The following is a 26,832-nucleotide window of genomic DNA, read 5'->3' as shown; positions in this document are numbered from 1 at the left end:
AAGGCAGAACACACATGCCAGTGAGTTTCTGTGGCACAATTGGTTAGCGCGTTCGGCTGTTAACCGAAAAGACGCTGCTGTTTTGGGCACAAAGACACAGAGTGTTCCACTCAGTAAACCTGAGTCATTTCTCCCGTGTTCTCTGGGTTCAGCCTACTGTCCCCTTTTAACACAAGTGCGCAACTGTGGCTTTCTCCTCATAGCAAGTTATGCCTACACAGAGGGCATTTGGTGCACTGTTGATGGGCTCTGTCCTCTACTAAATCCCCTGTGTTTGTGGATTACGGGAGGTAGGGAAGTGCTTGATACCCTGATTTGCTGTGGGAAATAGAGCTATTTTAGAAATATTTTCAGGTTGCCTGGGGAGCATAAGCAAACAGCACACCAATCAGGCCCCAGTGTAAGCACCGCATGAGTCTCTGTGGCGCAATCGGTTAGCGCGTTTGGCTGTTAACCGAAAGGTTGGTGGTTCAAGCCCACCCAGGGACGATGCATTTTGGCTCAAAAATTCAGCATGACCAACTATGAACTTCTGTTTACCTCTCGGAGGTCTCATCTGCTGACGTCCAAAAAATCCAATAAACTGCAAGCAATTCTTCTCGCTTGCTTTAGTTTTTCAAAACTTGCCATTCAATTCATAAACATCAAGACTTCATGGGAAGGGTTTGGCTGCAGCGTGTACTGATGCACAGAAGGAAGCTATCCTAGCCAGTCTACTTAAAGAAGCAATGAGGCTCTGCAGGTGCATGTACGTCTCCTACCTTTATTCTGTCATCAGACACACCAGGTGGACTGCCACAAGGACCTCGTGGCGCAATGGTAGCGCGTCTGACTCCAGATCAGAAGGTTGTTTGTTCAAATCACGTCGGGGTCATATTTGCTTTTCCCACTCTGAAATACAAAATTGCTCTTCAGTATCTCGTTATTTCAACCTGACTGCATCTTTGTGCTCTGGGCCTAGTTGTTCTGGCGTTTCGAATGTAAGCTTTGCAGCAGGGAAGTATCATATTGACAGACACCCATGAAGGACATGGTCAACCTTTAAAGCAGGCCAATCTCTATGTTTTACTGGATGCAGCAGAAGTATTTCCTCTTTACCATCTCTTCAAGTGGGCCTGACTGATGTGCTGTTTTGTGCACGCTACGTGGGCTTTGTAAAGCATACCTCTGCCATTTGCATGGCCTCCTAGCGCTGTCAATATTTTCGTGTAATCGCTGAATGCTGCACTGTCCTGGGAACTCTAGGTGTGACTAAAGGATATATGCTGGGGCCCCGAAAGGCGGTCGGCAGTCTAGTGGCAATGCCCATCACTTTGCAGTTTGGGTTTGTGAGTTCAGGTACCGGTCTGGTGTCGGAAACCTGTAAGCGCCCTCCCAATCAACTGTCGGTCCTGGATTGTGAGGATTTCCCCTTATACTGGTCTCAGTAGACACATTTCCATTTTACTTTTCTACTCTCGCATTGCCTATTTCTCTCTCTCTCATAGTTACATTATAGACAAGAGAGACATTGTCAGCGAGAGGGCTTCACAGCACCTTCCCCCATTTCCCTAAGTGCATTGCAAGGGGCTCTGGGAGGCGTGCACATTTGTCTGAAACACAAAGATCCACTGGCAATAAAAAGCGTAGGACCCCAGTTCGCATTTCTTAGAATTTGAGGTGACACTCAGAGTTGTCTCGGGCGTGACTGTACCTTTCATAGGAGATGTGCTAATCCCCAAACCCTCTTCCTTTGTCCCAGTAATCTGTCTTAGTGCCTCTAGCAAGTTGTTTTCTGAAACAAAGCTTACCTGAACATCCTGTAAAATTGGTAACTTTTCAGTAGCAGTACAGTGCAGTATATAGCATTCCTGTTGCGCACAGCATCTAGATCCAAAAATTGCTTACTCTACCCCAGAAATTAGAATTCACCCAGTCAAACAGAGGGATCTATAAAGAGCATGGCAAGTAGTTAACATAAGCTACTTCCCCCAAGTTCTCTTGGTGCACTCTGCTGCCCTCTTTTAACAGAAGAATGCAACTGCAGGTCTTGCTTCTCAGCAAGGTACCTACATATAGAATCCTTGGTGCACTCTTGCTAAATCTGCTGGAATGTGTCTTCTATTGTGCCCAAGGTGGTTGTGTATTTGGGGACTCAGGGAAGCAAGGGAGCAGTCTAATGCACTGCAGTGCTAAGAGAGGCATGCCTTTTTCAGAAAAAAGTTCAGGTTTTCTGCCAATCAGAAAAAAATAGCAATGCAATCAGGCCAAAGGCAGAACACACATGCCAGTGAGTCTCTGTGGCACAATTGGTTAGCGCGTTCGGCTGTTAACCGAAAAGACGCTGCTGTTTTTGGCACAAAGACACAGAGTGTTCCACTCAGTAAACCTGAGTCATTTCTCCCGTGTTCTCTGGGTTCAGCCTACTGTCCCCTTTTAACACAAGTGCGCAACTGTGGCTTTCTCCTCATAGCAAGTTATGCCTACACAGAGGACATTTGGTGCACTGTTGATGGGCTCTGTCCTCTACTAAATCCCCTGTGTTTGTGGATTAGGGGAGGTAGGGAAGTGCTTGATACCCTGATTTGCTGTGGGAAATAGAGCTATTTTAGAAATATTTTCAGGTTGCCTGGGAAGCATAAGCAAACAGCACACCAATCAGGCCCCAGTGTAAGCACCGCATGAGTCTCTGTGGCGCAATCGGTTAGCGCGTTCGGCTGTTAACCGAAAGGTTGGTGGTTCAAGCCCACCCAGGGACGGTGCATTTTGGCTCAAAAATTCAGCGTGACCAACTATGGACTTCTGTTTACCTCTCGCAGGTCTCGTCTGCTGACGTCCAAAAAATCCAATAAACTGCAAGCAATTCTTCTCGCTTGCTTTAGTTTTTCAAAACTTGCCATTCAATTCATAAACATCAAGACTTCATGGGAAGGGTTTGGCTGCAGCGTGTACTGATGCACATAAGGAAGCTATCCTAGCCAGTCTACTTAAAGAAGCAATGAGGCTCTGCAGGTTCATGCACGTCTCCTACCTTTATTCTGTCATCAGACACACCAGGTGGACTGCCACAAGGACCTCGTGGCGCAATGGTAGCGCGTCTGACTCCAGATCAGAAGGTTGCATGTTCAAATCACGTCGGGGTCATATTTGCTTTTCCCACTCTGAAATACAAAATTGCTCTTCAGTATCTCGTTATTTCAACCTGACTGCATCTTTATGCTCTGGGCCTAGTTGTTCTGGCGTTTCGAATGTAAGCTTTGCAGCAGGGAAGTATCATATTGACAGACACCCATGAAGGACATGGTCAACCTTTAAAGCAGGCCAATCTCTATGTTTTACTGGATGCAGCAGAAGTATTTCCTCTTTACCATCTCTTCAAGTGGGCCTGACTGATGTGCTGTTTTGTGCACGCTACGTGGGCTTTGTAAAGCATACCTCTGCCATTTGCATGGCCTCCTAGCGCTGTCAATATTTTCGTGTAATCGCTGAATGCTGCACTGTCCTGGGAACTCTAGGTGTGACCAAACGATATATGCTGGGGCCCCGAAAGGGGGTCGGCAGTCTAGTGGCAATGCCCATCACTTTGCAGTTTGGGTTTGTGAGTTCAGGTACCGGTCTGGTGTCAGAAAACTGTAAGCGCCCTCCCAATCAACTGTCGGTCCTGGATTGTGAGGATTTCCCCTTATACTGGTCTCAGTAGACACATTTCCATTTTACTTTTTCGCTCTCGCATTGCCTATTTCTCTCTCTCTCATAGATACATTATAGACAAGAGAGACATTGTCAGCGAGAGGGTTGCACAGCACCTTCCCCCATTTCCCTAAGTGCATTGCATGGGGCTCTGGGAGGCGTGCACATTTGTCTGAAACACAAAGATCCACTGGCAATAAAAGGCGTAGGACCCCAGTTCGCATTTCTTAGAATTTGAGGAGGCACTCAGAGTTGTCTCGGGCGTGACTGTACCTTTCATAGGAGATGTGCTAATCCCCAAACCCTTTATCCTTTGTCCCAGTAATCTGTCCTAGGGCCTCTAGCAAGTTGTTTTCTGAAACAAAGCTTACCTGAACATCCTGTAAAATTGGTAACTTTTCAGTAGCAGTACAGTGCAGTATATAGCATTCCTGTTGCGCACAGCATCTAGATCCAAAAATTGCTTACTCTACCCCAGAAATTAGAATTCACCCAGTCAAACAGAGGGATCTATAAAGATCATGGCAAGTAGTTAACATAATCTACTTCCCCCAAGTTCTCTTGGTGCACTCTGCTGCCCTCTTTTAACGGAAGAATGCAACTGCAGGTCTTGCTTCTCAGAAAGGTACCTACATATAGAAACCTTGATGCACTCTTGCTAAATCTGCTGGAATGTGTCTTCTATTGTGCCCAAGGTGGTTGTGTATTTGGGGACTCAGGGAAGCAAGGGAGCAGTCTAATGCACTGCAGTGCTAAGAGAGGCATGCCTTTTTCAGAAAAAAGTTCAGGTTTTCTGCCAATCAGAAAAAAATAGCAATGCAATCAGGCCAAAGGCAGAACACACATGCCAGTGAGTCTCTGTGGCACAATTGGTTAGCGCGTTCGGCTGTTAACCGAAAAGACGCTGCTGTTTTTGGCACAAAGACACAGAGTGTTCCACTCAGTAAACCTGAGTCATTTCTCCCGTGTTCTCTGGGTTCAGCCTACTGTCCCCTTTTAACACAAGTGCGCAACTGTGGCTTTCTCCTCATAGCAAGTTATGCCTACACAGAGGACATTTGGTGCACTGTTGATGGGCTCTGTCCTCTACTAAAACCCCTGTGTTTGTGGATTAGGATTAGGGGAGGTAGGGAAGTGCTTGATACCCTGATTTGCTGTGGGAAATAGAGCTATTTTAGAAATATTTTCAGGTTGCCTGGGAAGCATAAGCAAACAGCACACCAATCAGGCCCCAGTGTAAGCACTGCATGAGTCTCTGTGGCGCAATCGGTTAGCGCGTTCAGGTTGGTGGTTCAAGCCCACCCAGGGACGATGCATTTTTGCTCAAAAATTCAGCATGACCAACTATGAACTTCTGTTTACCTCTCGCAGGTCTCGTCTGCTGACGTCCAAAAAATCCAATAAACTGCAAGCAATTCTTCTCGCTTGCTTTAGTTTTTCAAAACTTGCCATTCAATTCATAAACATCAAGACTTCATGGGAAGGGTTTGGCTGCAGCGTGTACTGATGCACAGAAGGAAGCTATCCTAGCCAGTCTACTTAAAGAAGCAATGAGGCTCTGCAGGTCCATGCACGTCTCCTACCTTTATTCTGTCATCAGACACACCAGGTGGACTGCCACAAGGACCTCGTGGCGCAATGGTAGCGCGTCTGACTCCAGATCAGAAGGTTGCGTGTTCAAATCACGTCGGGGTCATATTTGCTTTTCCCACTCTGAAATACAAAATTGCTCTTCAGTATCTCGTTATTTCAACCTGACTGCATCTTTGTGCTCTGGGCCTAGTTGTTCTGGCGTTTCGAATGTAAGCTTTGCAGCAGGGAAGTATCATATTGACAGACACCCATGAAGGACATGGTCAACCTTTAAAGCAGGCCAATCTCTATGTTTTACTGGATGCAGCAGAAGTATTTCCTCTTTACCATCTCTTCAAGTGGGCCTGACTGATGTGCTGTTTTGTGCACGCTACGTGGGCTTTGTAAAGCATACCTCTGCCATTTGCATGGCCTCCTAGCGCTGTCAATATTTTCGTGTAATCGCTGAATGCTGCACTGTCCTGGGAACTCTAGGTGTGACTAAAGGATATATGCTGGGGCCCCGAAAGGGGGTCGGCAGTCTAGTGGCAATGGGCATCACTTTGCAGTTTGGGTTTGTGAGTTCAGGTACCGGTCTGGTGTCGGAAACCTGTAAGCGCCCTCCCAATCAACTGTCGGTCCTGGATTGTGAGGATTTCCCCTTATACTGGTCTCAGTAGACACATTTCCATTTTACTTTTTCACTCTCGCATTGCCTATTTCTCTCTCTCTCATAGATACATTATAGACAAGAGAGACATTGTCAGCGAGAGGGCTTCACAGCACCTTCCCCCATTTCCCTAAGTGCATTGCAAGGGGCTCTGGGAGGCGTGCACATTTGTCTGAAACACAAAGATCCACTGGCAATAAAAAGCGTAGGTCCCTAGTTTGCATTTCTTAGAATTTGAGGTGACACTCAGAGTTGTCTCGGGCGTGACTGTACCTTTCATAGGAGATGTGCTAATCCCCAAACCCTCTTCCTTTGTCCCAGTAATCTGTCTTAGTGCCTCTAGCAAGTTGTTTTCTGAAACAAAGCTTACCTGAACATCCTGTAAAATTGGTAACTTTTCAGTAGCAGTACAGTGCAGTATATAGCATTCCTGTTGCTCACAGCATCTAGATCCAAAAATTGCTTACTCTACCCCAGAAATTAGAATTCACCCAGTCAAACAGAGGGATCTATAAAGAGCATGGCAAGTAGTTAACATAAGCTACTTCCCCCAAGTTCTCTTGGTGCACTCTGCTGCCCTCTTTTAACAGAAGAATGCAACTGCAGGTCTTGCTTCTCAGCAAGGTACCTACATATAGAAACCTTGGTGCACTCTTGCTAAATCTGCTGGAATGTGTCTTCTATTGTGCCCAAGGTGGTTGTGTATTTGGGGACTCAGGGAAGCAAGGGAGCAGTCTAATGCACTGCAGTGCTACGAGAGGCATGCCTTTTTCAGAAAAAGTTCAGGTTTTCTGCCAATCAGAAAAAAATAGCAATGCAATCAGGCCAAAGGCAGAACACACATGCCAGTGAGTCTCTGTGGCGCAATTGGTTAGCGCGTTCGGCTGTTAACCGAAAAGACGCTGCTGTTTTGGGCACAAAGACACAGAGTGTTCCACTCAGTAAACCTGAGTCATTTCTCCCGTGTTCTCTGGGTTCAGCCTACTGTCCCCTTTTAACACAAGTGCGCAACTGTGGCTTTCTCCTCATAGCAAGTTATGCCTATACAGAGGGCATTTGGTGCACTGTTGATGGGCTCTGTCCTCTACTAAATCCCCTGTGTTTGTGGATTACGGGAGGTAGGGAAGTACTTCATACCCTGATTTGCTGTGGGAAATAGAGCTATTTTAGAAATATTTTCAGGTTGCCTGGGGAGCATAAGCAAACAGCACACCAATCAGGCCCCAGTGTAAGCACTGCATGAGTCTCTGTGGCGCAATCGGTTAGCGCGTTCGGCTGTTAACCGAAAGGTTGGTGGTTCAAGCCCACCCAGGGACGATGCATTTTGGCTCAAAAATTCAGCATGACCAACTATGAACTTCTGTTTACCTCTCGCAGGTCTCGTCTGCTGACGTCCAAAAAATCCAATAAACTGTAAGCAATTCTTCTCGCTTGCTTTAGTTTTTCAAAACTTGCCATTCAATTCATAAACATCAAGACTTCATGGGAAGGGTTTGGCTGCAGCGTGTACTGATGCACAGAAGGAAGCTATCCTAGCCAGTCTACCTAAAGAAGCAATGAGGCTCTGCAGGTGCATGTACGTCTCCTACCTTTATTCTGTCATCAGACACACCAGGTGGACTGCCACAAGGACCTCGTGGCGCAATGGTAGCGCGTCTGACTCCAGATCAGAAGGTTGCGTGTTCAAATCACGTCGGGGTCATATTTGCTTTTCCCACTCTGAAATACAAAATTGCTCTTCAGTATCTCGTTATTTCAACCTGACTGCATCTTTGTGCTCTGGGCCTAGTTGTTCTGGCGTTTCGAATGTAAACTTTGCAGCAGGGAAGTATCATATTGACAGACACCCATGAAGGACATGGTCAACCTTTAAAGCAGGCCAATCTCTATGTTTTACTGGATGCAGCAGAAGTATTTCCTCTTTACCATCTCTTCAAGTGGGCCTGACTGATGTGCTGTTTTGTGTACGCTACGTGGGCTTTGTAAAGCATACCTCTGCCATTTGCATGGCCTCCTAGCGCTGTCAATATTTTCGTGTAATCGCTGAATGCTGCACTGTCCTGGGAACTCTAGGTGTGACTAAAGGATACATGCTGGGGCCCCGAAAGGGGGTCGGCAGTCTAGTGGCAATGCCCATCACTTTGCAGTTTGGGTTTGTGAGTTCAGGTACCGGTCTGGTGTCGGAAACCTGTAAGCGCCCTCCCAATCAACTGTCGGTCCTGGATTGTGAGGATTTCCCCTTATACTGGTCTCAGTAGACACATTTCCATTTTACTTTTTCACTCTCGCATTGCCTATTTCTCTCTCTCTCATAGTTACATTATAGACAAGAGAGACATTGTCAGCGAGAGGGTTGCACAGCACCTTCCCCCATTTCCCTAAGTGCATTGCATGGGGCTCTGGGAGGCGTGCACATTTGTCTGAAACACAAAGATCCACTGGCAATTAAAAGCGTAAGGCCCTGGTTCGCATTTCTTAGAATTTGAGGTGGCACTCAGAGTTGTCTCGGGCGTGACTGTACCTTTCACAGGAGATGTGCTAATCCCCAAACCCTCTTCCTTTGTCCCAGTAATCTGTCTTAGTGCCTCTAGCAAGTTGTTTTCTGAAACAAAGCTTACCTGAACATCCTGTAAAATTGGTAACTTTTCAGTAGCAGTACAGTGCAGTATATAGCATTCCTGTTGCGCACAGCATCTAGATCCAAAAATTGCTTACTCTACCCCAGAAATTAGAATTCACCCAGTCAAACAGAGGGATCTATAAAGAGCATGGCAAGTAGTTAACATAAGCTACTTCCCCCAAGTTCTCTTGGTGCACTCTGCTGCCCTCTTTTAACAGAAGAATGCAACTGCAGGTCTTGCTTCTCAGCAAGGTACCTACATATAGAAACCTTGGTGCACTCTTGCTAAATCTGCTGGAATGTGTCTTCTATTGTGCCCAAGGTGGTTGTGTATTTGGGGACTCAGGGAAGCAAAGGAGCAGTCTAATGCACTGCAGTGCTACGAGAGGCATGCCTTTTTCAGAAAAAAGTTCAGGTTTTCTGCCAATCAGAAAAAAATAGCAATGCAATCAGGCCAAAGGCAGAACACACATGCCAGTGAGTCTCTGTGGCGCAATTGGTTAGCGCGTTCGGCTGTTAACCGAAAAGACGCTGCTGTTTTGGGCACAAAGACACAGAGTGTTCCACTCAGTAAACCTGAGTCATTTCTCCCGTGTTCTCTGGGTTCAGCCTACTGTCCCCTTTTAACACAAGTGCGCAACTGTGGCTTTCTCCTCATAGCAAGTTATGCCTATACAGAGGGCATTTGGTGCACTGTTGATGGGCTCTGTCCTCTACTAAATCCCCTGTGTTTGTGGATTACGGGAGGTAGGGAAGTACTTCATACCCTGATTTGCTGTGGGAAATAGAGCTATTTTAGAAATATTTTCAGGTTGCCTGGGGAGCATAAGCAAACAGCACACCAATCAGGCCCCAGTGTAAGCACTGCATGAGTCTCTGTGGCGCAATCGGTTAGCGCGTTCGGCTGTTAACCGAAAGGTTGGTGGTTCAAGCCCACCCAGGGACGATGCATTTTGGCTCAAAAATTCAGCATGACCAACTATGAACTTCTGTTTACCTCTCGCAGGTCTCGTCTGCTGACGTCCAAAAAATCCAATAAACTGTAAGCAATTCTTCTCGCTTGCTTTAGTTTTTCAAAACTTGCCATTCAATTCATAAACATCAAGACTTCATGGGAAGGGTTTGGCTGCAGCGTGTACTGATGCACAGAAGGAAGCTATCCTAGCCAGTCTACCTAAAGAAGCAATGAGGCTCTGCAGGTGCATGTACGTCTCCTACCTTTATTCTGTCATCAGACACACCAGGTGGACTGCCACAAGGACCTCGTGGCGCAATGGTAGCGCGTCTGACTCCAGATCAGAAGGTTGCGTGTTCAAATCACGTCGGGGTCATATTTGCTTTTCCCACTCTGAAATACAAAATTGCTCTTCAGTATCTCGTTATTTCAACCTGACTGCATCTTTGTGCTCTGGGCCTAGTTGTTCTGGCGTTTCGAATGTAAGCTTTGCAGCAGGGAAGTATCATATTGACAGACACCCATGAAGGACATGGTCAACCTTTAAAGCAGGCCAATCTCTATGTTTTACTGGATGCAGCAGAAGTATTTCCTCTTTACCATCTCTTCAAGTGGGCCTGACTGATGTGCTGTTTTGTGCACGCTACGTGGGCTTTGTAAAGCATACCTCTGCCATTTGCATGGCCTCCTAGCGCTGTCAATATTTTCGTGTAATCGCTGAATGCTGCACTGTCCTGGGAACTCTAGGTGTGACTAAAGGATATATGTTGGGGCCCCGAAAGGGGGTCGGCAGTCTAGTGGCAATGCCCATCACTTTGCAGTTTGGGTTTGTGAGTTCAGGTACCGGTCTGGTGTCGGAAACCTGTAAGCGCATTCCCAATCAACTGTCGGTCCTGGATTGTGAGGATTTCCCCTTATACTGGTCTCAGTAGACACATTTCCATTTTACTTTTTCACTCTCGCATTGCCTATTTCTCTCTCTCTCATAGATACATTATAGACAAGAGAGACATTGTCAGCGAGAGGGTTGCACAGCACCTTCCCCCATTTCCCTAAGTGCATTGCATGGGGCTCTGGGAGGCGTGCACATTTGTCTGAAACACAAAGATCCACTGGCAATTAAAAGCGTAAGGCCCTGGTTCGCATTTCTTAGAATTTGAGGTGGCACTCAGAGTTGTCTCGGGCGTGACTGTACCTTTCATAGGAGATGTGCTAATCCCCAAACCCTCTTCCTTTGTCCCAGTAATCTGTCCTAGGGCCTCTAGCAAGTTGTTTTCTGAAACAAAGCTTACCTGAACATCCTGTAAAATTGGTCACTTTTCAGTAGCAGTACAGTGCAGTATATAGCATTCCTGTTGCGCACAGCATCTAGATCCAAAAATTGCTTACTCTACCCCAGAAATTAGAATTCACCCAGTCAAACAGAGGGATCTATAAAGAGCATGGCAAGTAGTTAACATAAGCTACTTCCCCCAAGTTCTCTTGGTGCACTCTGCTGCCCTCTTTTAACAGAAGAATGCAATTGCAGGTCTTGCTTCTCAGCAAGGTACCTACATATAGAAACCTTGGTGCACTCTTGCTAAATCTGCTGGAATGTGTCTTCTATTGTGCCCAAGGTGGTTGTGTATTTGGGGACTCAGGGAAGCAAGGGAGCAGTCTAATGTACTGCAGTGCTAAGAGAGGCATGCCTTTTTCAGAAAAAAGTTCAGGTTTTCTGCCAATCAGAAAAAAATAGCAATGCAATCAGGATAAAGGCAGAAAACACATGTCAGTGAGTCTCTGTGGCGCAATTGGTTAGCGCGTTCGGCTGTTAACCGAAAAGACGCTGCTGTTTTTGGCACAAAGACACAGAGTGTTCCACTTAGTAATCCTGAGTCATTTCTCCCGTGTTCTCTGGGTTCAGCCTACTGTCCCCTTTTAACACAAGTGCGCAACTGTGGCTTTCTCCTCATAGCAAGTTATGCCTACACAGAGGACATTTGGTGCACTGTTGATGGGCTCTGTCCTCTACTAAATCCCCTGTGTTTGTGGATTAGGGGAGGTAGGGAAGTGCTTGATACCCTGATTTGCTGTGGGAAATAGAGCTATTTTAGAAATGTTTTCAGGTTGCCTGGGAAGCATAAGCAAACAGCACACCAATCAGGCCCCAGTGTAAGCACTGCATGAGTCTCTGTGGCGCAATCGGTTAGCGCGACCGGCTGTTAACCGAAAGGTTGGTGGTTCAAGCCCACCCAGGGACGATGCATTTCGGCTCAAAAATTCAGCTTGACCAACTATGAACTTCTGTTTACCTCTCGCAGGTCTCGTCTGCTGACGTCCAAAAAATCCAATAAACTGCAAGCAATTCTTCTCGCTTGCTTTAGTTTTTCAAAACTTGCCATTCAATTCATAAACATCAAGAGTTCATGGGAAGGGTTTGGCTGCAGCGTGTACTGATGCACAGAAGGAAGCTATCCTAGCCAGTCTACTTAAAGAAGCAATGAGGCTCTGCAGGTGCATGTACGTCTCCTACCTTTATTCTGTCATCAGACACACCAGGTGGATTGCAAAGGACCTCGTGGCGCAATGGTAGCGCGTCTGACTCCAGATCGGAAGGTTGTGTTCAAATCACGTCGGGGTCATGTTTGCTTTTCCCACTCTGAAATACAAAATTGCTCTTCAGTATCTCGGTATTTCAACCTGACTGCATCTTTGTGCTCTGGGCCTAGTTGTTCTGGCGTTTCGAATGTAAGCTTTGCAGCAGGGAAGTATCATATTGACAGACACCCATGAAGGACATGGTCAACCTTTAAAGCAGGCCAATCTCTATGTTTTACTGGATGCAGCAGAAGTATTTCCTCTTTACCATCTCTTCAAGTGGGCCTGACTGATGTGCTGTTTTGTGCACGCTACGTGGGCTTTGTAAAGCATACCTCTGCCATTTGCATGGCCTCCTAGCGCTGTCAATATTTTCGTGTAATCGCTGAATGCTGCACTGTCCTGGGAACTCTAGGTGTGACTAAAGGATATATGCTGGGGCCCCGAAAGGGGGTTGGCAGTCTAGTGGCAATGCCCATCACTTTGTAGTTTGGGTTTGTGAGTTCAGGTACCGGTCTGGTGTCGGAAACCTGTAAGCGCCCTCCCAATCAACTGTCGGTCCTGGATTGTGAGGATTTCCCCTTATACTGGTCTCAGTAGACACATTTCCATTTTACTTTTTAACTCTCGCATTGCCTATTTCTCTCTCTCTCTCATAGGTACATTATAGACAAGAGAGCCATTGTCAGCGAGAGGGCTTCACAGCACCTTCCCCCATTTCCCTAAGTGCATGCAAGGGGCTCTGGGAGGCGTGCACATTTGTCTGAAACACAAAGATCCACTGGCAATAAAAAGCGTAGGACCCTAGTTCGCATTTCTTAGAATTTGAGGTGGCACTCAGAGTTGTCTCGGGCGTGACTGTACCTTACATAGGAGATGTGCTAATCCCCAAACCCTCTTCCTTTGTCCCAGTAATCTGTCCTAGGGCCTCTAGCAAGTTGTTTTCTGAAACAAAGCTTACCTGAACATCCTGTAAAATTGGTAACTTTTCAGTAGCAGTACAGTGCAGTATATAGCATTCCTGTTGCGCACAGCATCTAGATCCAAAAATTGCTTATTCTACCCCAGAAATTAGAATTCACCCAGTCAAACAGAGGGATCTATAAAGAGCATGGCAAGTAGTTAACATAAGCTACTTCCCCCAAGTTCTCTTGGTGCACTCTGCTGCCCTCTTTTAACAGAAGAATGCAACTGCAGGTCTTGCTTCTCAGCAAGGTACCTACATATAGAAACCTTGGTGCACTCTTGCTAAATCTGCTGGAATGTGTCTTCTATTGTGCCCAAGGTGGTTGTGCATTTGGGGACTCAGGGAAGCAAGGGAGCAGTCTAATGCACTGCAGTGCTAAGAAAGGCATTCCTTTTTCAGAAAAAAGTTCAGGTTTTCTGCCAATCAGAAAAAAATAACAATGCAATCAGGATAAAGGCAGAAAACACATGTCAGTGAGTCTCTGTGGCGCAATTGGTTAGCGCGTTCGGCTGTTAACCGAAAAGACGCGGCTGTTTTTGGCACAAAGACACAGAGTGTTCCACTTAGTAATCCTGAGTCATTTCTCCCGTGTTCTCTGGGTTCAGCCTACTGTCCCCTTTTAACACAAGTGCGCAACTGTGGCTTTCTCCTCATAGCAAGTTATGCCTACACAGAGGAAATTTGGTGCACTGTTGATGGGCTCTGTCCTCTACTAAATCCCCTGTGTTTGTGGATTAGGGGAGGTAGGGAAGTGCTTGATACCCTGATTTGCTGAGGGAAATAGAGCTATTTTAGAAATATTTTCAGGTTGCCTGGGAAGCATAAGCAAACAGCACACCAATCAGGCCCCTGTGTAAGAACTGCATGAGTCTCTGTGGCGCAATTGGTTAGCGCGTTCGGCTGTTAACCGAAAAGACGCTGCTGTTTTTGGCACAAAGACACAGAGTGTTCCACTTAGTAATCCTGAGTCATTTCTCCCGTGTTCTCTGGGTTCAGCCTACTGTCCCCTTTTAACACAAGTGCGCAACTGTGGCTTTCTCCTCATAGCAAGTTATGCCTAGACAGAGGAAATTTGGTGCACTGTTGATGGGCTCTGTCCTCTACTAAATCCCCTGTGTTTGTGGATTAGGGGAGGTAGGGAAGTGCTTGATACCCTGATTTGCTGTGGGAAATAGAGCTATTTTAGAAATATTTTCAGGTTGCCTGGGAAGCATAAGCAAACAGCACACCAACCAGGCCCCAGTGTAAGAACTGCATGAGTCTCTGTGGCGCAATCGGTTAGCGCGTTCGGTTGTTAACCGAAAGGTTGGTGGTTCAAACCAACCCAGGGACGATGCATTTTGGCTCAAAAATTCAGCATGACCAACTATGAACTTCTGTTTACCTCTCGCAGGTCTCGTCTACTGACGTCCAAAAAATCCAATAAACTGCAAGCAATTCTTCTCGCTTGCTTTAGTTTTTCAAAACTTGCCATTCAATTCATAAACATCAAGACTTCATGGGAAGGGTTTGGCTGCAGCGTGTACTGATGCACAGAAGGAAGCTATCCTAGCCAGTCTACTTAAAGAAGCAATGATGCTTTGCAGGTGCATGTACGTCTCCTACCTTTATTCTGTCATCAGACACACCAGGTGGACTGCCTCAAGGACCTCGTGGCGCAATGGTAGCGCGTCTGACTCCAGATCAGATGGTTGCGTGTTCAAATCACGTCGGGGTCATATTTGCTTTTCCCACTCTGAAATATAAAATTGCTCTTCAGTATCTCGTTATTTCAACCTGACTGCATCTTTGTGCTCTGGGCCTAGTTGTTCTGGCGTTTCGAATGTAAGCTTTGCAGCAGGGAAGTATCATATTGACAGACACCCATGAAGGACATGGTCAACCTTTAAAGCAGGCCAATCTCTATGTTTTACTGGATGCAGCAGAAGTATTTCCTCTTTACCATCTCTTCAAGTGGGCCTGACTGATGTGCTGTTTTGTGCACGCTACGTGGGCTTTGTAAAGCATACCTCTGCCATTTGCATGGCCTCCTAGCGCTGTCAATATTTTCGTGTAATCGCTGAATGCTGCAGTGTCCTGGGAACTCTAGGTGTGACTAAAGGATATATGTTGGGGCCCCGAAAGGGGGTCGGCAGTCTAGTGGCAATGGGCATCACTTTGCAGTTTGGGTTTGTGAGTTCAGGTACCGGTCAGCTGTCGGAAACCTGTAAGCGCCCTCCCAATCAACTGTCGGTCCTGGATTGTGAGGATTTCCCCTTATACTGGTCTCAGTAGACACATTTCCATTTTACTTTTTCACTCTCGCATTGCCTATTTCTCTCTCTCTCATAGATACATTATAGACAAGAGAGACATTGTCAGCGAGAGGGCTTCACAGCACCTTCCCCCATTTCCCTAAGTGCATTGCATGGGGCTCTGGGAGGCGTGCACATTTGTCTGAAACACAAAGATCCACTGGCAATAAAAAGCGTAGGTCCCTAGTTTGCATTTCTTAGAATTTGAGGTGACACTCAGAGTTGTCTCGGGCGTGACTGTACCTTTCATAGGAGATGTGCTAATCCCCAAACCCTCTTCCTTTGTCCCAGTAATCTGTCCTAGGACCTCTAGCAAGTTGTTTTCTGAAACAAAGCTTACCTGAACATCCTGTAAAATTGATAACTTTTCAGTAGCAGTACAGTGCAGTATATAGCATTCCTGTTGCGCACAGCATCTAGATCCAAAAATTGCTTATTCTACCCCAGAAATTAGAATTCACCCAGTCAAACAGAGGGATCTATAAAGAGCATGGCAAGTAGTTAACATAAGCTACTTCCCCCAAGTTCTCTTGGTGCACTCTGCTGCCCTCTTTTAACAGAAGAATGCAACTGCAGGTCTTGCTTCTCAGCAAGGTACCTACATATAGAAACCTTGGTGCACTCTTGCTAAATCTGCTGGAATGTGTCTTCTATTGTGCCCAAGGTGGTTGTGTATTTGGGGACTCAGGGAAGCAAGGGAGCAGTCTAATGCACTGAAGTGCTAAGAGAGGCATGCCTTTTTCAGAAAAAAGTTCAGGTTTTCTGCCAATCAGAAAAAAATAGCAATGCAATCAGGCCAAAGGCAGAACACACATGCCAGTGAGTCTCTGTGGCGCAATTGGTTAGCGCGTTCGGCTGTTAACCGAAAAGACGCTGCTGTTTTTGGCACAAAGACACAGAGTGTTCCACTCAGTAAACCTGAGTCATTTCTCCCGTGTTCTCTCGGTTCAGCCTACTGTCCCCTTTTAACACAAGTGCGCAACTGTGGCTTTCTCCTCATAGCAAGTTATGCCTACACAGAGGACATTTGGTGCACTGTTGATGGGCTCTGTCCTCTACTAAATCCCCTATGTTAGTGGATTAGTGGAGGTAGGGAAGTGCTTGATACCCTGATTTGCTGTGGGAAATAGAGCTATTTTAGAAATATTTTCAGGTTGCCTGGGAAGCATAAGCAAACAGCACACCAATCAGGCCCCAGTGTAAGCACTGCATGAGTCTCTGTGGCGCAATCGGTTAGCGCGTTCGGCTGTTAACCGAAAGGTTGGTGGTTCAAGCCCACCCAGGGAAGATGCATTTTGGCTCAAAAATTCAGCATGACCAACTATGAACTTCTGTTTACCTCTCGCAGGTCTCGTCTGCTGACGTCCAAAAAATCCAATAAACTGCAAGCAATTCTTCTCGCTTGCTTTAGTTTTTCAAAACTTGCCATTCAATTCATAAACATCAAGACTTCATGGGAAGGGTTTGGCTGCAGCGTGTACTGATGCACAGAAGGAAGCTATCCTAGCCAGTCTACTTAAAGAAGCAATGAGGCTCTGCAGGTGCATGTACGTCTCCTACCTTTATTCTGTCATCAGACACACCAGGTGGACTGCCACAAGGACCTCGTGGCGCAATGGTAGCGCGTCTGACTCCAGATCAGAAGGTTGCGTTTTCAAATCACGTCGGGGTCATATTTGCTTTTCCCACTCTGAAATACAAAATTGCTCTTCAGTATCTCGTTATTTCAACCTGACTGCATCTTTGTGCTCTGGGCCTAGTTGTTCTGGCGTTTCGAATGTAAGCTTTGCAGCAGGGAAGTATCATATTGACAGACACCCATGAAGGACATGGTCAACCTTTAAAGCAGGCCAATCTCTATGTTTTACTGGATGCAGCAGAAGTATTTCCTCTTTACCATCTCTTCAAGTGGGCCTGACTGATGTGCTGTTTTGTGCACGCTACGTGGGCTTTGTAAAGCATACCTCTGCCATTTGCATGGCCTCCTAGCGCTGTCAATATTTTCGTGTAATCGCTGAATGCTGCACTGTCCTGGGAACTCTAGGTGTGACTAAAGGATATATGCTGGGGCCCCGAAAGGGGGTCGGCAGTCTAGTGGCAATGCCCATCACTTTGCAGTTTGGGTTTGTGAGTTCAGGTACCGGTCTGGTGTCGGAAACCTGTAAGCGCCCTCCCAATCAACTGTCGGTCCTGGATTGTGAGGATTTCCCCTTATACTGGTCTCAGTAGACACATTTCCATTTTACTTTTTCACTCTCGCATTGCCTATTTCTCTCTCTCTCATAGATACATTATAGACAAGAGAGACATTGTCAGCGAGAGGGTTGCACAGCACCTTCCCCCATTTCCCTAAGTGCATTGCAAGGGGCTCTGGGAGGCGTGCACATTTGTCTGAAACACAAAGATCCACTGGCAATAAAAGGCGTAGGACCCCAGTTCGCATTTCTTAGAATTTGAGGAGGCACTCAGAGTTGTCTCGGGCGTGACTGTACCTTTCATAGGAGATGTGCTAATCCCCAAACCCTCTTCCTTTGTCCCAGTAATCTGTCCTAGGGCCTCTAGCAAGTTGTTTTCTGAAACAAAGCTTACCTGAACATCCTGTAAAATTGGTAACTTTTCAGTAGCAGTACAGTGCAGTATATAGCATTCCTGTTGCGCACAGCATCTAGATCCAAAAATTGCTTACTCTACCCCAGAAATTAGAATTCACCCAGTCAAACAGAGGGATCTATAAAGAGCATGGCAAGTAGTTAACATAAGCTACTTCCCCCAAGTTCTCTTGGTGCACTCTGCTGCCCTCTTTTAACAGAAGAATGCAACTGCAGGTCTTGCTTCTCAGCAAGGTACCTAAATATAGAATCCTTAGTGCACTCTTGCTAAATCTGCTGGAATGTGTCTTCTATTGTGCCCAAGGTGGTTGTGTATTTGGGGACTCAGGGAAGCAAGGGAGCAGTCTAATGCACTGCAGTGCTAAGAGAGGCATGCCTTTTTCAGAAAAAAGTTCAGGTTTTCTGCCAATCAGAAAAAAATAGCAATGCAATCAGGCCAAAGGCAGAACACACATGCCAGTGAGTCTCTGTGGCGCAATTGGTTAGCGCGTTCGGCTGTTAACCGAAAAGACGCTGCTGTTTTTGGCACAAAGACACAGAGTGTTCCACTCAGTAAACCTGAGTCATTTCTCCCGTGTTCTCTGGGTTCAGCCTACTGTCCCCTTTTAACACAAGTGCGCAACTGTGGCTTTCTCCTCATAGCAAGTTATGCCTACACAGAGGGCATTTGGTGCACTGTTGATGGGCTCTGTCCTCTACTAAATCCCCTGTGTTTGTGGATTAGGGGAGGTAGGGAAGTGCTTGATACCCTGATTTGCTGTGAGAAATAGAGCTATTTTAGAAATATTTTCAGGTTGCCTGGGAAGCATAAGCAAACAGCACACCAATCAGGCCCCTGTGTAAGAACTGCATGAGTCTTTGTGGCGCAATCGGTTAGCGCGTTCGGCTGTTAACCGAAAGGTTGGTGGTTCAAGGTTGGTGGTTCAAGCCCACCCAGGGACGGTGCATTTTGGCTCAAAAATTCAGCGTGACCAACTATGGACTTCTGTTTACCTCTCGCAGGTCTCGTCTGCTGACGTCCAAAAATCCAATAAACTGCAAGCAATTCTTCTCGCTTGCTTTAGTTTTTCAAAACTTGCCATTCAATTCATAAACATCAAGACTTCATGGGAAGGGTTTGGCTGCAGCGTGTACTGATGCACAGAAGGAAGCTATCCTAGCCAGTCTACCTAAAGAAGCAATGAGGCTCTGCAGGTCCATGTACGTCTCCTACCTTTATTCTGTCATCAGACACACCAGCTGGATTGCCACAAGGACCTCGTGGCGCAATGGTAGTGCGTCTGACTCCAGATCAGAAGGTTACGTGTTCAAATCACGTCGGGGTCATATTTGCTTTTCCCACTCTGAAATACAAAATTGCTCTTCAGTATCTCGTTATTTCAACCTGACTGCATCTTTGTGCTCTGGGCTTAGTTGTTCTGGCGTTTCGAATGTAAGCTTTGCAGCAGGGAAGTATCATATTGACAGACACCCATGAAGGACATGGTCAACCTTTAAAGCAGGCCAATCTCTATGTTTTACTGGATGCAGCAGAAGTATTTCCTCTTTACCATCTCTTCAAGTGGGCCTGACTGATGTGCTGTTTTGTGCACGCTACGTGGGCTTTGTAAAGCATACCTCTGCCATTTGCATGGCCTCCTAGCGCTGTCAATATTTTCGTGTAATCGCTGAATGCTGCACTGTCCTGGGAACTCTAGGTGTGACTAAAGGATATATGCTGGGGCCCCGAAAGGGGGTCGGCAGTCTAGTGGCAATGCCCATCACTTTGCAGTTTGGGTTTGTGAGTTCAGGTACCGGTCTGGTGTCGGAAACCTGTAAGCGCCCTCCCAATCAACTGTCGGTCCTGGATTGTGAGGATTTCCCCTTATACTGGTCTCAGTAGACACATTTCCATTTTACTTTTTCACTCTCGCATTGCCTATTTCTCTCTCTCTCATAGATACATTATAGACAAGAGAGACATTGTCAGCGAGAGGGCTTCACAGCACCTTCCCCCATTTCCCTAAGTGCATTGCATGGGGCTCTGGGAGGCGTGCACATTTGTCTGAAACACAAAGATCCACTGGCAATAAAAAGCGTAGGTCCCTAGTTTGCATTTCTTAGAATTTGAGGTGACACTCAGAGTTGTCTCGGGCGTGACTGTACCTTTCATAGGAGATGTGCTAATCCCCAAACACTCTTCCTTTGTCCCAGTAATCTGTCTTAGTGCCTCTAGCAAGTTGTTTTCTGAAACAAAGCTTACCTGAACATCCTGTAAAATTGGTAACTTTTCAGTAGCAGTACAGTGCAGTATATAGCATTCCTGTTGCGCACAGCATCTAGATCCAAAAATTGCTTACTCTACCCCAGAAATTAGAATTCACCCAGTCAAACAGAGGGGTCTATAAAGAGCATGGCAAGTAGTTAACATAAGCTACTTCCCCCAAGTTCTCTTGGTGCACTCTGCTGCCCTCTTTTAACAGAAGAATGCAACTGCAGGTCTTGCTTCTCAGCAAGGTACCTACATATAGAATCCTTGGTGCACTCTTGCTAAATCTGCTGGAATGTGTCTTCTATTGTGCCCAAGGTGGTTGTGTATTTGGGGACTCAGGGAAGCAAGGGAGCAGTCTAATGCACTGCAGTGCTAAGAGAGGCATGCCTTTTTCAGAAAAAAGTTCAGGTTTTCTGCCAATCAGAAAAAAATAGCAATGCAATCAGGCCAAAGGCAGAACACACATGCCAGTGAGTCTCTGTGGCGCAATTGGTTAGCGCGTTCGGCTGTTAACCGAAAAGATGCTGCTGTTTTTGGCACAATTACACAGAGTGTTCCACTCAGTAAACCTGAGTCATTTCTCCCGTGTTCTCTGGGTTCAGCCTACTGTCCCCTTTTAACACAAGTGCGCAACTGTGGCTTTCTCCTCATAGCAAGTTATGCCTATACAGAGGACATTTGGTGCACTGTTGATGAGCTCTGTCCTCTACTAAATCCCCTGTGTTTGTGGATTAGGGGAGGTAGGGAAGTGCTTGATACCCTGATTTGCTGTGGGAAATAGAGCTATTTTAGAAATATTTTCAGGTTGCCTGGGAAGCATAAGCAAACAGCACACCAATCAGGCCCCTGTGTAAGAACTGCATGAGTCTCTGTGGCGCAATCGGTTAGCGCGTTCGGCTGTTAACCGAAAGGTTGGTGGTTCAAGCCCACCCAGGGACGGTGCATTTTGGCTCAAAAATTCAGCGTGACCAACTATGGACTTCTGTTTACCTCTCGCAGGTCTCGTCTGCTGACGTCCAAAAAATCCAATAAACTGCAAGCAATTCTTCTCGCTTGCTTTAGTTTTTCAAAACTTGCCATTCAATTCATAAACATCAAGACTTCATGGGAAGGGTTTGGCTGCAGCGTGTGCTGATGCACAGAAGGAAGCTATCCTAGCCAGTCTACTTAAAGAAGCAATGAGGCTCTGCAGGTGCATGTACGTCTCCTACCTTTATTCTGTCATCAGACACACCAGGTGGTTTGCCACAAGGACCTCGTGGCGCAATGGTAGCGCGTCTGACTCCAGATCAGAAGGTTGCGTGTTCAAATCACGTCGGGGGCATATTTGCTTTTCCCACTCTGAAATATAAAATTGCTCTTCAGTATCTCGTTATTTCAACCTGACTGCATCTTTGTGCTCTGGGCCTAGTTGTTCTGGCGTTTCGAATGTAAACTTTGCAGCAGGGAAGTATCATATTGACAGACACCCATGAAGGACATGGTCAACCTTTAAAGCAGGCCAATCTCTATGTTTTACTGGATGCAGCAGAAGTATTTCCTCTTTACCATCTCTTCAAGTGGGCCTGACTGATGTGCTGTTTTGTGCACGCTACGTGGGCTTTGTAAAGCATACCTCTGCCATTTGCATGGCCTCCTAGCGCTGTCAATATTTTCGTGTAATCGCTGAATGCTGCACTGTCCTGGGAACTCTATGTGTGACTAAAGGATATATGCTGGGGCCCCGAAAGGGGGTCGGCAGTCTAGTGGCAATGGGCATCACTTTGCAGTTTGGGTTTGTGAGTTCAGGTACCGGTCTGGTGTCGGAAACCTGTAAGCGCCCTCCCAATAAACTGTCGGTCCTGGATTGTGAGGATTTCCCCTTATACTGGTCTCAGTAGACACATTTCCATTTTACTTTTTCACTCTCCCATTGCCTATTTCTCTCTCTCTCATAGATACATTATAGACAAGAGAGACATTGTCAGCGAGAGGGTTGCACAGCACCTTCCCCCCTTTCCCTAAGTGCATTGCAAGGGGCTCTGGGAGGCGTGCACGTTTGTCTGAAACACAAAGATCCACTGGCAATAAAAAGCGTAGGTCCCTAGTTTGCATTTCTTAGAATTTGAGGTGACACTCAGAGTTGTCTCGGGCGTGACTGTACCTTTCATAGGAGATGTGCTAATCCCCAAACCCTCTTCCTTTGTCCCAGTAATCTGTCTTAGTGCCTCTAGCAAGTTGTTTTCTGAAACAAAGCTTACCTGAACATCCTGTAAAATTGGTAACTTTTCAGGAGCCGTACAGTGCAGTATATAGCATTCCTGTTGCGCACAGCATCTAGATCCAAAAATTGCTTACTCTACCCCAGAAATTAGAATTCACCCAGTCAAACAGAGGGATCTATAAAGAGCATGGCAAGTAGTTAACATAAGCTACTTCCCCCAAGTTCTCTTGGTGCACTCTGCTGCCCTCTTTTAACAGAAGAATGCAACTGCAGGTCTTGCTTCTCAGCAAGGTACCTAAATATAGAATCATTGGTGCACTCTTGCTAAATCTGCTGGAATGTGTCTTCTATTGTGCCCAAGGTGGTTGTGTATTTGGGGACTCAGGGAAGCAAGGGAGCAGTCTAATGCACTGCAGTGCTAAGAGAGGCATGCCTTTTTCAGAAAAAAGTTCAGGTTTTCTGCCAATCAGAAAAAAATAGCAATGCAATCAGGCCAAAGGCAGAACACACATGCCAGTGAGTCTCTGTGGCGCAATTGGTTAGCGCGTTCGGCTGTTAACCGAAAAGACGCTGCTGTTTTGGGCACAAAGACACAGAGTGTTCCACTCAGTAAACCTGAGTCATTTCTCCCGTGTTCTCTGGGTTCAGCCTACTGTCCCCTTTTAACACAAGTGCGCAACTGTGGCTTTCTCCTCATAGCAAGTTATGCCTACACAGAGGGCATTTGGTGCACTGTTGATGGGCTCTGTCCTCTACTAAATCCCCTGTGTTTGTGGATTACGGGAGGTAGGGAAGTGCTTGATACCCTGATTTGCTTTGGGAAATAGAGCTATTTTAGAAATATTTTCAGGTTGCCTGGGGAGCATAAGCAAACAGCACACCAATCAGGCCCCAGTGTAAGCACTGCATGAGTCTCTGTGGCGCAATCGGTTAGCGCGTTCGGCTGTTAACTGAAAGGTTGGTGGTTCAAGCCCACCCAGGGACGATGCATTTTGGCTCAAAAATTCAGCATGACCAACTATGAACTTCTGTTTACCTCTCGCAGGTCTCGTCTGCTGACGTCCAAAAAATCCAATAAACTGCAAGCAATTCTTCTCGCTTGCTTTAGTTTTTCAAAACTTGCCATTCAATTCATAAACATCAAGACTTCATGGGAAGGGTTTGGCTGCAGCGTGTACTGATGCACAGAAGGAAGCTATCCTAGCCAGTCTACTTAAAGAAGCAATGAGGCTCTGCAGGTGCATGTACGTCTCCTACCTTTATTCTGTCATCAGACACACCAGGTGAACCGCCGCAAGGACCTCGTGGCGCAATGGTAGCGCGTCTGACTCCAGATCAGAAGGTTTCGTGTTCAAATCACGTCGGGGGCATATTTGCTTTTCCCACTCTGAAATATAAAATTGCTCTTCAGTATCTCGTTATTTCAACCTGACTGCATCTTTGTGCTCTGGGCCTAGTTGTTCTGGCGTTTCGAATGTAAGCTTTGCAGCAGGGAAGTATCATATTGACAGACACCCATGAAGGACATGGTCAACCTTTAAAGCAGGCCAATCTCTATGTTTTACTGGATGCAGCAGAAGTATTTCCTCTTTACCATCTCTTCAAGTGGGCCTGACTGATGTGCTGTTTTGTGCACGCTACGTGGGCTTTGTAAAGCATACGTCTGCCATTTGGATGGCCTCCTAGCGTTGTCAATATTTTCGTGTAATCGCTGAATGCTGCACTGTCGTGGGAACTCTAGGTGTGACTAAAGGATATATGCTGGGGCCCCGAAAGGGGGTCGGCAGTCTAGTGGCAATGCCCATCACTTTGCAGTTTGGGTTTGTGAGTTCAGGTACCGGTCTGGTGTCGGAAACCTGTAAGCGCCCTCCCAATCAACTGTCGGTCCTGGATTGTGAGGATTTCCCCTTATACTGGTCTCAGTAGACACATTTCCATTTTACTTTTTCACTCTCGCATTGCCTATTTCTCTCTCTCTCATAGATACATTATAGACAAGAGAGACATTGTCAGCGAGAGGGTTGCACAGCACCTTCCCCCATTTCCCTAAGTGCATTGCATGGGGCTCTGGGAGGCGTGCACATTTGTCTGAAACACAAAGATCCACTGGCAATAAAAAGCGTAGGTCCCTAGTTTGCATTTCTTAGAATTTGAGGTGACACTCAGAGTTGTCTCGGGCGTGACTGTACCTTTCATAGGAGATGTGCTAATCCCCAAACCCTCTTCCTTTGTCCCAGTAATCTGTCTTAGTGCCTCTAGCAAGTTGTTTTCTGAAACAAAGCTTACCTGAACATCCTGTAAAATTGGTAACTTTTCAGTAGCAGTACAGTGAAGTATATAGCATTCCTGTTGCGCACAGCATCTAGATCCAAAAATTGCTTACTCTACCCCAGAAATTAGAATTCACCCAGTCAAACAGAGGGATCTATAAAGAGCATGGCAAGTAGTTAACATAAGCTACTTCCCCCAAGTTCTCTTGGTGCACTCTGCTGCCCTCTTTTAACAGAAGAATGCAACTGCAGGTCTTGCTTCTCAGCAAGGTACCTACATATAGAAACCTTGGTGCACTCTTGCTAAATCTGCTGGAATGTGTCTTCTATTGTGCCCAAGGTGGTTGTGTATTTGGGGACTCAGGGAAGCAAGGGAGCAATCTAATGCACTGCAGTGCTACGAGAGGCATGCCTTTTTCAGAAAAAAGTTCAGGTTTTCTGCCAATCAGAAAAAAATAGCAATGCAATCAGGCCAAAGGCAGAACACACATGCCAGTGAGTCTCTGTGGCGCAATTGGTTAGCGCGTTCGGCTGTTAACCGAAAAGACGCTGCTGTTTTGGGCACAAAGACACAGAGTGTTCCACTCAGTAAACCTGAGTCATTTCTCCCGTGTTCTCTGGGTTCAGCCTACTGTCCCCTTTTAACACAAGTGCGCAACTGTGGCTTTCTCCTCATAGCAAGTTATGCCTACACAGAGGGCATTTGGTGCACTGTTGATGGGCTCTGTCCTCTACTAAATCCCCTGTGTTTGTGGATTACGGGAGGTAGGGAAGTACTTCATACCCGGATTTGCTGTGGGAAATAGAGCTATTTTAGAAATATTTTCAGGTTGCCTGGGGAGCATAAGCAAACAGCACACCAATCAGGCCCCAGTGTAGGCACTGCATGAGTCTCTGTGGCGCAATTGGTTAGCGCGTTCGGCTGTTAACCGAAAGGTTGGTGGTTCAAGCCCACCCAGGGACGATGCATTTTGGCTCAAAAATTCAGCATGACCAACTATGAACTTCTGTTTACCTCTCGCAGGTCTCGTCTGCTGACGTCCAAAAAATCCAATAAACTGCAAGCAATTCTTCTCGCTTGCTTTAGTTTTTCAGAACTTGCCATTCAATTCATAAACATCAAGACTTCATGGGAAGGGTTTGGCTGCAGCGTGTACTGATGCACAGAAGGAAGCTATCCTTGCCAGTCTACTTAAAGAAGCAATGAGGCTCTGCAGGTGCATGTACGTCTCCTACCTTTATTCTGTCATCAGACACACCAGGTGGACTGCCACAAGGACCTCGTGGCGCAATGGTAGCGCGTCTGACTCCAGATCAGAAGGTTGCGTGTTCAAATCACGTCGGGGTCATATTTGCTTTTCCCACTCTGAAATACAAAATTGCTCTTCAGTATCTCGTTATTTCAACCTGACTGCATCTTTGTGCTCTGGGCCTAGTTGTTCTGGCGTTTCGAATGTAAGCTTTGCAGCAGGGAAGTATCATATTGACAGACACCCATGAAGGACATGGTCAACCTTTAAAGCAGGCCAATCTCTATGTTTTACTGGATGCAGCAGAAGTATTTCCTCTTTACCATCTCTTCAAGTGGGCCTGACTGATGTCCTGTTTTGTGCACGCTACGTGGGCTTTGTAAAGCATACCTCTGCCATTTGCATGGCCTCCTAGCGCTGTCAATATTTTCGTGTAATCGCTGAATGCTGCACTGTCCTGGGAACTCTAGGTGTGACTAAAGGATATATGCTGAGGCCCGAAAGGGGGTCGGCAGTCTAGTGGCAATGCCCATCACTTTGCAGTTTGGGTTTGTGAGTTCAGGTACCGGTCTGGTGTCGGAAACCTGTAAGCGCCCTCCCAATCAACTGTCGGTCCTGGATTGTGAGGATTTCCCCTTATACTGGTCTCAGTAGACACATTTCCATTTTACTTTTTCACTCTCGCATTGCCTATTTCTCGCTCTCTCATAGATACATTATAGACAAGAGAGACATTGTCAGCGAGTGGGCTTCACAGCACCTTCCCCCCTTTCCCTAAGTGCATTGCAAGGGGCTCTGGGAGGCGTGCACATTTGTCTGAAACACAAAGATCCACTGGCAATAAAAGGCGTAGGACCCCAGTTCGCATTTCTTAGAATTTGAGGAGGCACTCAGAGTTGTCTCGGGCGTGACTGTACCTTTCATA

At 46.4% G+C, this 26,832-nt stretch overlaps 20 non-coding genes across 20 annotated transcripts; all 20 read left to right on the top strand.

The window, feature by feature from the left end:
* The first annotated feature begins 415 nt into the window (after positions 1-415).
* Positions 416-489, top strand: TRNAN-GUU (transfer RNA asparagine (anticodon GUU)). The gene has a single exon. It is a non-coding gene; the product is annotated as a tRNA-Asn (tRNA).
* Positions 490-802: 313 nt separating this feature from the next.
* On the top strand, positions 803-874 carry TRNAW-CCA (transfer RNA tryptophan (anticodon CCA)). Its single transcript has one exon. It is a non-coding gene; the product is annotated as a tRNA-Trp (tRNA).
* Positions 875-2,664: 1,790 nt separating this feature from the next.
* Positions 2,665-2,738, top strand: TRNAN-GUU (transfer RNA asparagine (anticodon GUU)). The gene has a single exon. It is a non-coding gene; the product is annotated as a tRNA-Asn (tRNA).
* A 313-nt stretch (positions 2,739-3,051) lies between these two features.
* On the top strand, positions 3,052-3,123 carry TRNAW-CCA (transfer RNA tryptophan (anticodon CCA)). The gene has a single exon. It is a non-coding gene; the product is annotated as a tRNA-Trp (tRNA).
* A 2,170-nt stretch (positions 3,124-5,293) lies between these two features.
* Positions 5,294-5,365, top strand: TRNAW-CCA (transfer RNA tryptophan (anticodon CCA)). Its single transcript has one exon. It is a non-coding gene; the product is annotated as a tRNA-Trp (tRNA).
* A 1,789-nt stretch (positions 5,366-7,154) lies between these two features.
* TRNAN-GUU (transfer RNA asparagine (anticodon GUU)) lies at positions 7,155-7,228 on the top strand. The gene has a single exon. It is a non-coding gene; the product is annotated as a tRNA-Asn (tRNA).
* A 313-nt stretch (positions 7,229-7,541) lies between these two features.
* Positions 7,542-7,613, top strand: TRNAW-CCA (transfer RNA tryptophan (anticodon CCA)). The gene has a single exon. It is a non-coding gene; the product is annotated as a tRNA-Trp (tRNA).
* A 1,790-nt stretch (positions 7,614-9,403) lies between these two features.
* Positions 9,404-9,477, top strand: TRNAN-GUU (transfer RNA asparagine (anticodon GUU)). The gene has a single exon. It is a non-coding gene; the product is annotated as a tRNA-Asn (tRNA).
* Positions 9,478-9,790: 313 nt separating this feature from the next.
* Positions 9,791-9,862, top strand: TRNAW-CCA (transfer RNA tryptophan (anticodon CCA)). The gene has a single exon. It is a non-coding gene; the product is annotated as a tRNA-Trp (tRNA).
* A 4,427-nt stretch (positions 9,863-14,289) lies between these two features.
* Positions 14,290-14,363, top strand: TRNAN-GUU (transfer RNA asparagine (anticodon GUU)). Its single transcript has one exon. It is a non-coding gene; the product is annotated as a tRNA-Asn (tRNA).
* Positions 14,364-14,676: 313 nt separating this feature from the next.
* TRNAW-CCA (transfer RNA tryptophan (anticodon CCA)) lies at positions 14,677-14,748 on the top strand. Its single transcript has one exon. It is a non-coding gene; the product is annotated as a tRNA-Trp (tRNA).
* Positions 14,749-16,538: 1,790 nt separating this feature from the next.
* On the top strand, positions 16,539-16,612 carry TRNAN-GUU (transfer RNA asparagine (anticodon GUU)). The gene has a single exon. It is a non-coding gene; the product is annotated as a tRNA-Asn (tRNA).
* A 313-nt stretch (positions 16,613-16,925) lies between these two features.
* TRNAW-CCA (transfer RNA tryptophan (anticodon CCA)) lies at positions 16,926-16,997 on the top strand. The gene has a single exon. It is a non-coding gene; the product is annotated as a tRNA-Trp (tRNA).
* Positions 16,998-19,187: 2,190 nt separating this feature from the next.
* TRNAW-CCA (transfer RNA tryptophan (anticodon CCA)) lies at positions 19,188-19,259 on the top strand. The gene has a single exon. It is a non-coding gene; the product is annotated as a tRNA-Trp (tRNA).
* A 1,790-nt stretch (positions 19,260-21,049) lies between these two features.
* On the top strand, positions 21,050-21,123 carry TRNAN-GUU (transfer RNA asparagine (anticodon GUU)). Its single transcript has one exon. It is a non-coding gene; the product is annotated as a tRNA-Asn (tRNA).
* A 313-nt stretch (positions 21,124-21,436) lies between these two features.
* On the top strand, positions 21,437-21,508 carry TRNAW-CCA (transfer RNA tryptophan (anticodon CCA)). Its single transcript has one exon. It is a non-coding gene; the product is annotated as a tRNA-Trp (tRNA).
* A 1,790-nt stretch (positions 21,509-23,298) lies between these two features.
* Positions 23,299-23,372, top strand: TRNAN-GUU (transfer RNA asparagine (anticodon GUU)). The gene has a single exon. It is a non-coding gene; the product is annotated as a tRNA-Asn (tRNA).
* Positions 23,373-23,685: 313 nt separating this feature from the next.
* On the top strand, positions 23,686-23,757 carry TRNAW-CCA (transfer RNA tryptophan (anticodon CCA)). Its single transcript has one exon. It is a non-coding gene; the product is annotated as a tRNA-Trp (tRNA).
* A 1,790-nt stretch (positions 23,758-25,547) lies between these two features.
* TRNAN-GUU (transfer RNA asparagine (anticodon GUU)) lies at positions 25,548-25,621 on the top strand. The gene has a single exon. It is a non-coding gene; the product is annotated as a tRNA-Asn (tRNA).
* A 313-nt stretch (positions 25,622-25,934) lies between these two features.
* Positions 25,935-26,006, top strand: TRNAW-CCA (transfer RNA tryptophan (anticodon CCA)). The gene has a single exon. It is a non-coding gene; the product is annotated as a tRNA-Trp (tRNA).
* The last annotated feature ends 826 nt before the right edge of the window (positions 26,007-26,832 follow it).

The sequence above is a fragment of the Ambystoma mexicanum genome, chromosome 11 (assembly GCF_040938575.1).
Source record: "Ambystoma mexicanum isolate Mex_15411 chromosome 11, UKY_AmexF1_1, whole genome shotgun sequence".
Lineage (NCBI taxonomy): Eukaryota > Metazoa > Chordata > Amphibia > Caudata > Ambystomatidae > Ambystoma > Ambystoma mexicanum.
The sequence above is the reverse complement of the archived record's forward strand: the minus strand, read 5'-3'. Positions and strand labels throughout refer to the sequence as shown.